At 38.6% G+C, this 12,563-nt stretch overlaps 1 protein-coding gene across 3 annotated transcripts in view; it reads left to right on the top strand.

Moving 5' to 3' along the window:
- Window positions 1-12,563, top strand: part of LOC122534598 (serine/threonine-protein kinase 17A-like) — a 94,294-nt gene that overhangs the window by 46,363 nt on the left and 35,368 nt on the right. The gene's annotated exons all lie outside the window — the stretch shown is intronic.

The following is a 12,563-nucleotide window of genomic DNA, read 5'->3' on the forward strand; positions in this document are numbered from 1 at the left end:
CCGCGTGTCTCCTTTTAAATGTTTCTTCGTGCAACATCTATTTCTGTTTATTTTTCCTTTGACTTTTGAATAATTCAAGGCGCAGAGATGTGTGCACAGCATGCAGAAACAAGTCTAAGAATGATACAACAAACACGAAACATTAGATAAAAATAATATACATTGTTAACATAATAAACGATAAAACTATTTCAATTCTAAAAAATATACTCTCAGTAATAATAATAAGAAAAGAAACGTAATTAATATAAGAAATGTACAATTTAATTTATAGCAGTATTTTTACAATGAATTTTATGTAAATTCGCAAGTTTTAAATAGCCGTGACCTTGGCAGGATTAATAATCAACGAGATTAGCCAGGAGGGGGAGTTCTAGTGCACGGTGTGCCAACCGGTCAGTCGATTTCGGTTCGATCGGTTCCCCCCACCCCGTACTCTTCCCTCTCGGATCGACAACGATTTTTGCTCTTTTCGAACCGGGTCAGCAAACTGTGGCGACCGACGAAGGACGTCGAAGGGAGCTCGTCCGCCTCGTTTGCCCGAGGCTCTTCCTCCTTTTCGTACACGTTTCGTCTCTTTCTCCCGGCTAGTCTTCTCTCTCTCTCTTTTTTCTTTCTTTCTTTCTTTCTTTCTTTCTTTCTTTGCTCCCCCCTCCCCCTCGCGAAATTTGGAAGTCGACGCCCGTCCCTTCGTTCGTTCGTTCGTGACGAGCATTAATCCTGACAACGACCAAAGTATCCTCTTATTGGCGTTTTGCGGCGTTCCGTGGCTAAATCGGGACCCCCGAAGAAACCGACGGATTCCTCGATCCCTCCTGTCCCTCGTAATTTCTTTCGACGTTCCGCGATTCAACCGTCTCTCTTCTCCTCCTTCCCTCTTCATTTTCCCCCTTTCTAACGAAATTCGATTGCGACGAATCGATCGAGATCGACAAGTTTCAGTTCACTTGATCTTCGCGAGAAGATGTAAAAGAATCTTCCTCTTTCCTCACGCGATAGATTTCTCTAGAAGATTAATCCCACCGCGATTATATTTCTTGGTGTGCATTTTCCAAAGAAGATTAAGATTAATAATTCTTGTTGCTAACTTCTTAATAAGCGTGATTTCGAGATATGTTCTTCTGATGAATGTAAAACTATTAAAAGAAACGAAAAGAAATTCATTGCAACGTCTAAAACATTTTTTTAAATTAATAGTTTTTCCACTCGCGTCAGTTAACACTTTTTTCTACTTTCTACGATGATTAACGGATCGGATAGTATATGATTCCATTTAACCCTTTGAGTGTAAAAGTGTAACATCGAATAATGCATTTCTATCTTTAAACACGTATCGATATTTATCATTCAATATATTATTTGTTATCCTCTAATAAGTAAACGAATTATTTTATCATCGACTATAAAATTATCTAAACTTTGGCTCGAACTTTGATTAAAAGGAGTGGATCTTAAAATTTCCGAAACCCTACCACAAAAAATCACCACTGGCTAATCTTCAAGTTAACGTTAAAGTTCCCTCGTATCTCCATAAAACCCTCTAATCAGGGGCATAGGAGACTATCAAGTAGACAAAATATCCCTAAAAATAAGGACAAAACTCCCGAAACATGCAACGCTAAAATAACTAACCATACAAAACAAACAGGTTATGAAAATTGTCCCCTGCAAAAAGTATAATCTAAGCTTTCTCTGATCATCGGAAAACTCAATCATCAATCTACACATAAAGATCATTTATGTTAAATGCAGGTTATAGGGACCCATAAATCTCAAGGGACTGCAAAACCCCCCACTGAAGGAAAAAAAAAATAAAATAAAATAAAATAACAGAGATATTTTGTCATGTTGGTCAGTGGTGGTTATACAGTTCATCCTGTATATCCGTCGCTATTTATCGGCTAGAAAAATACATACATACGTATCACGAAAGGGAAGAGAAAAGGAGGAGAGATGGAGACCGGTCGATCCGACAATCGTTCATCTCGACCGTATCGGCGACTTCCTGCTGTCAATCGTTGAAATATGGCCGATGCGGGCCCCGACCAGTTTGGTTCCCTTCAAAACTTCCCATCGGCGACCGCAAATAAACCCAGGTCCTCTTTGATGTCTTGCGAAAATAAAGCCGACGTTTCCTCTTTCGCATTTCGATCAGACGTACGTACGTTTGCAACGAAGTGCCATCGCCGGCGCATGAGGCTTGTACATCACTCGGTACATCGATCGGTTCACCGTGTGGATTTTGTTAAAATGGAGAACAAGAGGGAGAAACGATAAAAGAAAGAGGGGAGGGGGGGGGGGGAAGAAGGAAGAGAAAGAAACGAGGTTGAGAAATTGCAGTCGAGAGATCGATTTTTCAAATTTACCCGTGTGGAAAGATGTTATTAATTGCTACTGATAAACATTTATCAGCGACTGCGATACTAACACACATAAAATAAGTAGGATTTAATTTATATTTATATTAGATTGAATTAATTACAAATTAATTAAAAACAGATATTTTATAAAGTAAATTATATCATTGCATCATATTGTTGCGTAATTCAACGTGGCAATATTAAATTACGTATCGTGTGTCAAATTAAATCCGAAACAGAATTAAAAGGATCGTCTCGTGTCGCAATAATAATCATCCTCCGCGAGGCGAGGATGGAAAAATTTCTGTGGCGATTGGAGAGACCGCAGATGGTTTCGAATGAGACGATTCGAGGCGGTCGGATGGCGGGAATGCCGTCGTTCCTGTAAAAATATGATACCGAAGAGTGTCAGTGTTCTGGCACGGGATCAAGAAAGCGGAAAAATCCATTTTTGCCAGCAGGATTCCGAAACCTGCCGCCGGTGATGTTACCTTAAATTGTATTCCTCTTCGGCTGTGAGCGAACGAGCCGTGGAATTCAAACGACCGTTTAAGAGCTGTTTCTCTCTGCCTTCTGTCTCTGTCCGCTTTGTTCTCTCGTTTACGAGGAATCGGAAACTGGAGGAGAAGGTTTGAAACCAAGGACCTTCTTCTTCCTTTCTTTTTCTTTTTTTCTTTCTTTTTCTTTTTTCTCTTTTTATGCAAATTTCAACGAGCTGTTAACTTGTTGACGAGTCGTGTTCTGAATTGAAAGATTCAAAGAGACCACGAGAACGAAAATCTCCATAACAGAATGACGAATTTCGAGAGTTCGTTCTCTATGGGAAAGATAGTGAAATCTGCGTGGAAAGTAATTTGGACGTCTGGAGAAATTTTCCTTGTGTTATATAAATCGTTTTTTAATTCGACGAGATCGGGACTATCACGATCTTTATATTGATAACGTTCGATACAAATATTGTAGATACTACGAGATATATTTCACGAGACATATTTCACAATCGATATTTATCATTTTTATCACTTGTTATTTGTTTGATAATTTTCATAAAAGTTTCGCAGCGTTTTCTACTGTGGCAAAGTAAAATTCCTCTTCATTTGTTGATTCGATACGAAATCAAACACGAATTCCAACTGAATTGAATTAGTGAAACGTATATATTTGGATAATTAACAATTTCGTAAAAAGTGAGATCCATCAGTCTCAGAAAAGATTCGATTATATCATTCACGTGTAATTGCGTCCAGTTTAGATTAGAAATGGACAGGAAAAATTCGACCAGATCCTGGCCAGATTCAAGACCAAGCAATCGTAGACACGATCACTGGAACTGCAAGGCGTGGACGATGTGCGTTGGAAGTTTCGCCTGTTACAGAGTGAAGTTTAGTCGATTAGTCGGCGACACTTTAAATGGCCAGCAACGGGCTCGCGACACGATACTCCCTGTATTTTTCTCGGTTCATCCTGGACAGCCGCAGGCCGTATCAAGTGCGTGTATTGCGTAACGCTTGTATATACGATGCTGCTGCTGTCGTTCAAGTCCCCCAAGCACAATGGCGTTAACGAGCGGCAATCGACGGGAAGATTACGAACGTGTCCGCTTGATTCGCGCAATAATGCGTTTCTGTTGCTCGCGTTTGTATTCTTGAGTTTCTTTTCTTTTTTCGAACGATTCCCGCCTTGCTTCGGCCAAAGAACTTGCTTCGAAAGCTCGTTGGTTTCTATGGTGGAGTGGCTCGCGAAAGTAGTGTAGGAAGAAATTGAAATCAATCTGAAAAAAATGTATTTGGATAAGATATATTTATAAGCGAATACTTCGTTTCTCCATAACCGAACGTAATTGCTCGGTAACTAAACATCACATGCTCGTCACATAATACATGCTTATATAAAACATTTTGACATTTGATTGACAGTTGTGACAACATTCAGACATTCACGATCGTGTTTTCCTTTTAAATTTTCATTCATCTGCTCGAGAGGAATCTAGAGAATCTTCACACACGTGGCAATTACAAGGCACTTAATATACGTAGATTACGTGAATATTCTGCGGTGATCATAAAACAGTTTCACTATTAACATTTATCTATTACACTGACAAGCTTTAGCATCCAGCGAGGCCATACTTGTCGCAATACATTTGCAAAAAGTTCTCCAGAGAGTTGAATTACTCTTCCCGCGAGTCGTAATCGTCATCCTGCAAGTTATTTTCACTTTTACGAGTCGACCAGTCGCTAGCAATTCGCACGTGCATACCTACTTTCTTGTATACCTCCTAATATTTCTTGCATCTATCTGTAGATGCACAAGAATCCATCGAGACTGAAGAGAGAGAGAGAGAGAGAGAGAGAGAGGCAGTTGGTCTTGCGCGAATCGCTTAATCCTCGGGGGAGCGATCACGATGCCATCCGATGGTTGGGTTTATCTCATTACCAGAGTCGCGCGGAAACCGGAGCGAGACTCGTTGCCCCTGGTCGTCGTTAATTACACTCGACTCCGCTGGCAATTAAGGAAATTAGCAGATAGGTAGGCAGAGACCGACCGACGATCGTCGTCTACGATCCCTTTTTGCCACGGCTTTGCGCCACGGGTTTCTTTCTCCGATGCAAATCCATTGTGCAACCGGTGCAACGGGCCAGCGTTGTTGTTGCATCGTTACCAACGCGGTGAAATTCGTTCCAGTTGCGTTCGCAGCTCGTTAGGCCGATTGCGCAACGTTGCACAATCTTCTTCTCAATCAGGGCCGCTGATTGTTTCTCTTTTTTTCGTCTTTTCCTTTCAAATTTATTCGCCCTGTGCTTTCTCTACGTCTTCTGGACCACGTGGAGATTGCACCTCAGAGGTACTACGTGTCAGAGTTTTATTAAGCTGTCATTCATTGCGATTCAAATGTCGATTATTAAATTGTATCTTAAATCGTTCTCTTCGAGCAACATTTTGAATTCTGCGGGACCTGTTAAATTTTTAATGATATTTAAGCTTCAAGCTATAGATAGATAGAATTTTTATCTTTTTTGTAATAAACAATTGTTAAATATTAACAGTCTTTACAGTTTCTCTTTAGTGAATTCTTTAAGACTGTAAATCTGTTCATTTTATTTTCGTATCGAGACATTTAAGATTTAATTTAACTTATTTATTTGTTACTTTTATTACCAAGATTATTAACCAAGTGCAATAAAGTGTATAATATTGCGTTACGTTAGTAAAAATTTATACATCGCTGGGTTGCATTAGCAATGTTTTCCTTCTCTAATTTCACTAAATTGACCAACGTATATAATTTGAAGAAATATATTCCCCGAGAGGAGGAGAAAACGATTTTTGAACGTAATTGGATATTATTTTGTTAATCATTGTATCATCCGAAACTTAATTATCCTTTCGATAAGCTACCAAGTTTATTACGTTAATAACAAATTATAGGAAAACTGTTCTTTTATAACAAGCTCATTTAGAGACAAATAGTTAATGTAATTGAAGTTCATGTAACAAGATTCTATCGACTCCTCTGATTAGGAGTTCAAACAGGCAAGACTTCGTTTAATTATAGTATACTAATTAAAATTTCATTCAAATAAACAAAGTCCGCCGGTTCTCCTAATTACCAGTTTACGTTCAAATAAATGAATTCAACAAGCGAGAGTTCGTTTAATTAGATACCGATTAAAATTTAGTTCAAATAAACGAAGTTCATAACACAGATTCTTCTAGCTATGAGTTTCACATTGAAATAAATGAATTCAGTAACCACGAGGTCGTTTAATTAGATACTAATTAAAATACCGGCAGTCTATATAAATGGAATTTTACTATTATAATATACTCTCTCTCTCACCGAACGAAATACAAAGAAAAATTAGGGGTAGGTTCGAGCTTCGTTTTTAAATTCTCGGAGCTCTCGAAACTTGAAGTGCTGATTTTATTTTGTAAGAGGAACTTTTTGTTTATTGGCCACAGTTGAACGAAACAGTTTAAGAATACTTTCTGAATTTAATCTATTTCTTTTTTCTTTTTTTTATCAACTACACGTACTGAAAAGTCTTTCAGAGTATACTATTGACGGTGGTGTCCTTCTCTTTTCAATAATTTTTTTAGATTTTTGCGAATTTTTACAATCTTTGCAAGTTTTTTTCTATTTTTGGAAGCATCTCACATTGATGTTCTCAGCTTCTCTGAGTCTCGCAAGCTTCGAAATCACGAAAGAACTACGAACTCTAGAAACTAATCGATTCGTCAAACAATTTCAGAATCTGTGCGAAAAGCCTAGTCGCTTCATCTACAGTCCGTTTCTTCACTTGTACATCATTATATATTTTTATCAACTCGTCGTGACCTATTATATTTCTGTTAGAGTCTCCCGTCTGCATCACGGAGAGCACCTTCGAATGCCCCGTCGAGGACCAAGAACGAAAATTAAACGACAAAGCCTCGAATTCTCGAAACTCGAAACTTCCTCGAGTCTCGGTAGGGGCTGAAATTTTCCCATTCCAAACTACCGGAGGATCTCGTAACGAGCGGTTGGCGCAAGGTGCGTGGCCCGAGCCGCGAGTCGAGTCGGTAACCGCGATAACCGAGCGAGCGACGTTGCGTACAGTGTCTCCAGTCGCGGATGTCGATGACCCTCGAACGTCGGTATCGGGACGAGGGAGAGGAGGATGGTAGAATCCCGCGAGAAGCGGGAAAGGAGAGAGAGAAGGGACAACCGGAGGTGGAACGAAGTAGACGCAGGAGTAAGGGGAATATAAAGAAGAAGGAAAAGAAAAAAAGAAAAAGGCCAGCACGAGGCTCACAGTCAGAGCGAGCAAAGAAGAAGGTCCCTTCTCGTAGACAGTGGGTAGATAGAAGTACACGGGGGTCGTCGGACTGACCGGTGTGTTTAGTAGTTAGGAGGAAGCTAATGGATGCCTTAAAGGACGCGGCGGATACACCGGCACCGGCAAGGTTGTGTGTTGCACGACTCTCGTAGACTCTGATCGGCCGGTGTTAGCACCGATTTCCTGGTCCGCCACGCTACACCAGAGGGCAACGAGCACTTAACGCTTCGCTCGGCTCGTCTACCCTCTCCTCTTGACCCTGGGTCGTTGATCTTAACCAGGCTACGTGGTGTATATATACATATAGTCTTTAATGTGTCTCTACGTCGCTCCTCGCCAGTTTTAAGTAACACGGCCGTTCCGAACTTCGCGCGCTGATCCCCCACAACTGCGGTCGTGGGAAGAAACCGTAGAGAAACCTCCTATTTAGGAGGACGTGGCCACCGAAACCACGGTTGTGTATTAATATCTGGCCTCCTACATACATACGTGCATACGTAGGTACGATGAGATCCGCAGGCGAGCCATCAGTGTCTTAGGTCATGCTGGACCTTCGACGTGGAGCGTGGAGACGAGAGCTGGTTTTTTTTCCTTTCTTTCAAGGAGTGGAGATTGTAGGTTTTATTTGTTTGTTCCGGGTGGTGTCGCGAGGTTTTTGAATGTTTGAATATTAGGCTCTTATGACTTGTAATCTTCTTCTCAACGTGGAGCTTGTAGGTTTTATTTGCTCATGTTAGGGGAATATTAATGTATCGTGTTTCTGAACGTTTGATATGCTCTTACGATATGATCTTTGAGTAAGGGACACAATTTTGCGTAGTTTTTTCAGTGTGAAGCTTGTAGGTTTTATTTGCTTGTTAGGGGAGTATTAATGTACTGTAAGATTTGAATATCAAGCTCTTGTGCTATAGTCTTTGAATATGAAACTCTTGTGTAGTTTACAGAGATATGTATTTATACATGGAATATAAATTGTAAAAATGTCTGTCAGTATTTAGAAAAATCAATAATTAATATTAAAATTCTGTACTTTATTCCATAATTTTCATGATGGACATGGACGACATACATGTATGGTATGTTACAATAATATAATAATATTACATAATATTATAATTAATTGTAACATAATGTTATGAATTACAACTGAGACTTTTTATTAGCGATATAAAAATGATATAGAAACTATTGTCACATAAACTATGATATAATAATTTCACTATTGCTATCTAATTGTCATCTCAATGTTTGTACAGAACGTTAGTTTCTATATTATTATTTCAGTTCTGTTAATGATATTATATCATAATATTCTGAAATTCTCGCAAAGGGGGCACAGCCTCAAGTTCTCGACGCTTTCCTTTGCCTCGATCATCACGCAAAAGCTCCAAAGAGCACCTCGTGCACGAATCTCCAGTATTGGATGGAGATACCACGGTGAAAGTGTACACTTTCTATGGAGTTCGCGGCACTACTGCCTTCAGCCTCGGTTAGAACTTTATTCCACATTGTGGAGAAGCGGCTGCCGGTGACAAATTAAAAGACGTTGGTATGACGAGCACTCGAAACGTTTAACTCCACTTTGAACTTTACAATTCTTTTTATCAACCTCGAAGTGGAATAGTCTTTGGATTTCGAAGATTTTCAAGAATTACCGCTTGGTTAAAAAAAGAAAATATTGCAGTTTAAAATATGTTTGCAATTAGAATATTCAGCCGCAAGAGGTCGCTTTCAAAGAATTACTTCATAACGAAACAAAGATGAAACACGAGGGTCCTAAGTGCCCCTTAAGTCGAGCACGGATGCTATATACTCTGCCGGAGAAGTAATAACGTAGCGGCCTCCACTTAAGAGAAACAAACATAGTGAAAGTATTGTTGCGTCTTTAAATATATTAAGGCAGGTCGATCGGGAAACCGTGAGCAAATTATGTACCATGTTCCGCTATACTCTCGCCGATCGCGATTGCAACGATCGAACGAGACCGCGATCGTTCTTTGGACCGAGAAATATGAAACAAATTGCCGTTTGTTTTTTATTGTCGTAGACGATTGTATAATCCATCGTAGGCTGGATACTAATATATCCTAATATATCCTGGATACACTAACAGACTCGTGGACGTTGTAAAACGAAACGATCGCTCTCTTCTTAATTAAACATGTTTATTCCTTGTTCAGATATATCGCGTGACGTTTTCATTATTTGAAAGATAACTATGGAAACTTACTGTTTGTAAAGAAGTACCTATATTTCGTAATGTCTAATACGTAGTGAAAATAAGAATTTTTAACTGTGTGAGAAGTAAAAAAAAAAAAAAAAAAAGAAAATAATTCAAATTAAAAAATATACCTACTAGCTTCAAGAATCTTTATTATATTTCAATAATGTTGAATGCGTGCAAAATATAAAGGCAATATATGAATAAATAGTTGAAATTTGTTACACTAAGGACATTTGTGCTATATTGAAAATTAAAATATACAAATATGTACAAGATACCGAAAGTAAAATAATATATTATTATATATTATATATTATATAATATTTAAAAAGTGAACAGATCCAAGGTGAATTAAACAAATATTTCATTTCTAACATTATTCTTCAATATATTATAGTTATTATATTTATTTACTTTTATTTATAATTATATTTATAATATTAATTGTATTATTATATTTAATTGTATTCTTAATTACATTTAAAGTTCTCATTTCTGTGTTTTTTCAAACGATGAACGTTCGAATAGCTTCGCGAGCCACAAATACGGAGCGTTATTAAGTCGATCGCGATTTTCCGCGATTTTCGCTGAAAACTGATAGGCCCGATGCGAGAAGGGAAGGCAAATGTTCCCGGTGCGCGACGCTTTTTGCGGCGTTATGGTCGTTAGAGGATAAACGAGAGATTTGTTGGAATAGCCAGGTAGCAAGAAGCTCTCTTCGCGGAGGTCTAATCGCGAGAAGCGTGTTAAAGCGACGCGCTCGCAATCCTACGACCACGTTCCGAGAAGAAAACGAAAAGAACGGAATATCTCGAACGGTGCAATTGCCGCGAGAACGAAGACGAAGGCAGAAAACGAAACGCGGCGAGATAATTTGGCGAACTCTTGAAGATGGCTCGTTTATCCGAGCGCAGCGAATTGTTTTAGAAACACCAGTGCAATACGTGTATTTTGTGTATTTTTTTTTTTTTTTTTTTTTTTTTTTTTTTTTTTGAAGAGATAACTCTGCATTTAAATGCAAATTTATAGTCTTCTTGAGTCTCTATTTAACATTTTTTGTTGTTAATATTCAATGTTTAAAGAGTAAAGAATCAAAGTTTTACACTGCGTGTGTATTTCATAGTTTTTGGATTTCTGTACAAAATGTACAATATCATGGCAATATATGGTATGTAAATTTCTGTACTCTATTTATAATAATAAAAAACTCTTGGTATATCAACACTTTATGGATTCCTTCGTACATAGAGTGTCATTTCGTTTTTCTAGTTTTGAAAAAACAGAGGATCGTCTGATCAAATATTATTATAGTGAATATAAACTCCTAATAATAATAATAATAAATAAACCGTTAAACATTGCAACGAGTATGTTTTAGTTTCGGTATCTTGTATATTTTTGCCGCTGTAGTTGCACTGTAACAGACAGAGAAATCGTTTACGAAGTTTTTGACAACGTTTCCAGGGAAACGCACGCTGTGCGTCAGAAACGGGTTAAGGGATTAACGATCGTTGTGTAACGAAACACGAATACGTATGTAGAAACGGTTAGAGAACACGAGAGCACGAAAGTGATATTTTATGGTACTGGTGTTCAAGGATTATCTCGGAAACGCAACTTTCGCGTGCCCGTAAGAACTGGATCTGAATGTTCAGAAATATCTGAATGTGTATTCGTGCAAAGTGCTGAGGTAGATGTATTTAGTAGGTAATTAAACAGATGCGTAAATGGGTAAATAAATAATAATAACACCTCTCTGAACATACCTTTCAATTTAAATGTGAAACAAAAACTCTTCGTTGTAATATTTTTATAAAAGATCTTCGATTCGAACGTTCAGCGCAGGAAATAATAATTCCTTGTAGTAAATTGATTCAATTGCATTGGAGTCGAAAATTGAAAATTCGCAGAACTCGAACAATTGTCAAACGAAAGAAGAACGACTTTCTGTGCGATAGTAAAGAATCCGAGAAACAATTTCGAAACGATCCTGAAACAAATAAAATTTATCCGAGTAAAGTTGAATTAATTCCTACACCAAAAAGGACCGAAAAGAAAGAAAAAAAAAAAAAAAAATAAAGAAGAAGAAACGGGGTATAATTGCTCGATTTCCGGTGTAACAGTTCCGGTGTAACTGTTGGCTCGCGAGTCGCACATGTACAAGTGTCAGTTATTTACCGTCTGAAACCGCCAACTACTTTACATTTCCGCGGAGAAATCCGAAGCGCCAGGCCGGCACCGTCTAGATCCCGTGTGATTTCTCGCCAGAACCCGTTGATCAGGCTCGTTTTCTTCTCTATCGCCGCCATAGATGGATCTCTCCTTTCATCGAACGCTGAAATTCCACTCGTCGAAACGTGAGTTTAGTTTCTCGCGTGTCTGCCAGTTCGCTGTCGGTTCGTGAAAAGCTGTTCGCTTCCTAGCTATCGTGCGTCGAAGTAAAGGGAGTCAAGGGAATCAGTGTCGCGGATAAATAAATTCGACCGTATACACCGATAAATAGCAGAGTTATTGTTCAAATGTCATCTCTCTGTAGTCGATCACCTACTTGTTGATCGATCGGTCATTTGTTAAACAGGAATACTTTCTAGAATTTGCAGTCATTGATAGTTGGTTTCTTTTTTTTGAAAAACGACTGACTTCTTTCGCGCTCTAAAAATGCCTCAGATAGATAATCAGATATGTAATGTAAATATATTTCGCAAGTGTACAACAGCCTGATTTTACATTAATCATGTTATTTTGCCCAACATTGGCGAAGAGTACACGTACGCACAGGCGAGTTAAACGTCTGATCTAGCATGTGTGTCTAGCTCTCGGTGACTTTAGACGAAAGTCGAGTTTCTGTTCACGATACGTTTCAAGGTCAGTACTTAACGCGCCCACGTAATTAACCTCCGACGAGTTGCCAAGCGGCGACTTTGTATTTTCACGGAGAAATCCAAGCCGCGACTTCTCGTTAAGAGAGTTCTCGAGACCAACCTCGTTTCCATCGCAGCTCGATCCCAGTTACTTAAAATTCATCGCGTTTCACGACCACAGCGTTAGGCTAGAAGAAGTTAGAAATGGTTAATTTATACGTGCACTTCCTTAATTCTTTATAATGATTGAGAAATGGCTCAGAAAATTTTGTATTGGACAGTTTTTTTATATCAATTA

This window comes from Frieseomelitta varia, unplaced genomic scaffold, assembly GCF_011392965.1.
Source record: "Frieseomelitta varia isolate USP_RPSP 00005682 unplaced genomic scaffold, Fvar_1.2 scaffold_618, whole genome shotgun sequence".
Lineage (NCBI taxonomy): Eukaryota > Metazoa > Arthropoda > Insecta > Hymenoptera > Apidae > Frieseomelitta > Frieseomelitta varia.